Genomic DNA, 3,079 nt, shown 5'->3' on the forward strand with positions numbered 1-3,079 from the left:
TTACTCACAGGAAATAGAACCTATTGTAAAGTTAGTCTGTAGATAATGTAGCTAGCATAATAATTAAGCTTAATATGTTTTAGAACTATCTCTCCCCCTTTTTTGGACTAATTATTTTCTAGTCACTCTCTCCATTTCTTTTCTAATTCTTTAATGTAATCTATATTTCTTTATATTTTAAGTTACACTTGTTGCAAAAGCATTGACATCACAAGGAGAGTAATGAAAAAGCTTTAAAAATATTCATATATTTCTTTTATCGCTTCTCGGCCTTTTGGCTAAGATCAAGTGTAGTATCTGTTCTTATCAGTTTAAAAATATTAATATATTTCTTTATATATTAAATCAAGACTTTTATAATATCAGATTCATATAACATAATTTGATCAAAAGTGCACTTAAAATTACTTTTTATTTTTTAGTGTTTATTTCCAAACATGTTTATAAATGCACTATTAAAAATAAAATTTCAAATTCATTGTCAAAATGTGGCTGCTATAAATATTCTATTTTTCTATTATCTGTCCTTTAAGGCAGTGATTTTCAACAGGTGTCCCTCAAGAATTTTTAAAACATGCAATTCCTGACTATTTAGTCAAGGACACTGACCTCTTTGCCCTGAGACTATCAAATAAAAAATGACAACAGCCAACACAACAATAGTTGTTTGGTGTGAACAAATCAAAATAATAGCTATTGTTTTCATCAGATTGGCAAAAAATATATATTTTTGGTGTGCTGCAGAATTTTAGTAATTAGTTTTTGTGTGCCATCAGATGAAAAAGGTTGAAAATCAATGCTTTAAGGCAACTAACAATTTATTTTCTATCATCAAATGCAGAGTATAGGTTATCTGAATATTTTATATATAGTAGTCTTTAATCTTTTTGTGTTAATATATTTTATTAATAATTTATATATAAATATGTTATTAAAATTTTACAGCCTTTTCTTCATAGTATATGCTGCCTGATTAGTAAATAGCTAATTGGTCTGAGTTAATAAGTCAAACATCTAATGTCATATTGCTCTGTACTGTAGCAAAAATAATGGTGTGAAATATTGAGTAAAAATATTTGCAGTGGTAATGAAATGTGACATCAACAACAGACACATAAGAAGCCAAGCAAGAGTGGATTGACCTTCTGACAATGTTCTATGGCAAAGATTCCAAAACAAAAAGAATGGAATGCTTACATTTTCACACCAAGGTGCAGAGTCTGCTTCATACCAGAATAAATATCTGTTGCATCTCTCTCATTAACTCAATTAATGCTCACAGTTGGCCAATCAAAAATAATCTTTATTGGATGTGGAGAAAAGAATTTTCTAGTCATTCCCTTCATTTGTTTTCTCTCTGATTCTTTAATATAATTTTCCAAGGGCATTCCACTATTGCTGGTGGTAACCACCAACAGAGGAACTGGGAATTCAAAAGGACAAATTCCCAAGAGAAAGCTGCGACTTCATCTTTAGGATTATTACTTCTAAATCCTAACAGATCACAACAAAGATCTAGGCTTAGTGGAAAATAGATTAACCAAGCAACAGAAAAATCTTTAAAACTCATGAGTTTATAAGTTTGAAAAGGTATGAGAAAGCTTTTTGCAAAAAAGAGAGAATTTCAATTCTAATCTTAATTGGTAATGATGTAACAGCTCATGTTTATGCAATAAATCATAGAGGATGAAGTGATCAGCTGCTGTATAGAGTTTACACTTATTTATTTTATCCAGTTTTAATATGAGTTTCAGGGTTACTTGGGATACTGTGTTGGAAAACTTGATCCAATAATTCAGGTGAAAAATATTATCCTTGAAGGTAAGATAAATTAACAAAAATAGAGTGTTTTTGGTTTCATTCAATGTTTAGCCCTGGGTAAAATGCCTGCTGAATTTATATTTTTGAACAGGATGTTTATGTATAATATGTGTATAAAGAAAATTCCAGGAATATGCATAGATATTATCATTATTTTATATAATATTCTCAGACAGATATGTATCTCCCTTTTCCTGCAATTTCAGTATCACTGCTTTATGAAGCATTACTTCAAAATAATAATTTGTATATTACCTCTTTATAATCTATAAAGATTTTTAAAAGGTTTCTTTTGTTTAAAAAATTATCACAGATTTTTCTTGTTCTGTTCTTAGTTCTGAAATGTTGTGGGAGAAAATTTTAAATTTATATTTAGAAAATATAATTTATGTCAATTCTACTTGAACTAAATATAAAAGTAAAATATAAAATATTAGAGATTTAGAAAAGAAGATTCAAAAAGCATAAAATGATTAATATTTAGAGTTGTTTTCATTTATTAACATTCAGTTTCTAAAAATAATTACATTTTATAGTACCTGTATAATATACTATAATATTTTTGTTTGTATAAGTCAATGAATAGTCTCTAATATAAATATGTGTTAATTTTTTATACTTTATATTTTTTGTTTTATTTGTAGATTTTCATAATATTCAACTTTTAATCACTCCTTCCTTTCCCTATTGACCCTGTTGGATGTATTGATTTGAAATATCTTTCCACTAGAGATATTAAATAGGTAGTTGGGTATATGGGTGAAATTTGGAATAGTTTATTTTAATATGGTAGAAGTATCAGTATGATTTTACATTGATGAGAAAAGTGAAAGAGAGGGGAAGAGAGGGAGAGAGAACAGTAAAGTAAAAGATTGCCACCCACAATTAAATCCTTAGGTAGAAAAGAAAGAGTAAGACCTAAAGAACAAATGATGGAAAGGAATTTTGAGAGATGAATGGATAGTTTATGTGTGGTGTCAGGTGGAAGGAAGACTATGTGAGCGTAGACAGATGGTAGGGGAGATAGATAGGTGTGTGCGGTGTTTAAAGTCTATGCCTTCAATTTTGTCAAAAAATGTGAAAGAATATCACTGGCTCAGTGAGTTTGGGGATGGGACTGTTGGAAATTTGAAGAAATAAATAAAAAAGTATAGGGGAGAGGAAGAGTGAATAGGCTAATGAAGCACAATGTGATAGTATAAATTGATTAAAGGCATATAGTGAGATAACCTGTAACAGTAAATGTGCACTTGAGTAA

General features: G+C 28.9%; 1 pseudogene; it reads left to right on the top strand.

The window, feature by feature from the left end:
* The first annotated feature begins 258 nt into the window (after positions 1–258).
* On the top strand, positions 259–357 carry LOC129068081 (uncharacterized; annotated as a pseudogene).
* Positions 358–3,079: the final 2,722 nt, after the last annotated feature.

The sequence above is a fragment of the Pteronotus mesoamericanus genome, unplaced genomic scaffold, assembly GCF_021234165.1.
Source record: "Pteronotus mesoamericanus isolate MK-2021 breed Mesoamerican mustached bat unplaced genomic scaffold, CSHL_Meso_final contig_20, whole genome shotgun sequence".
NCBI lineage: Eukaryota > Metazoa > Chordata > Mammalia > Chiroptera > Mormoopidae > Pteronotus > Pteronotus mesoamericanus.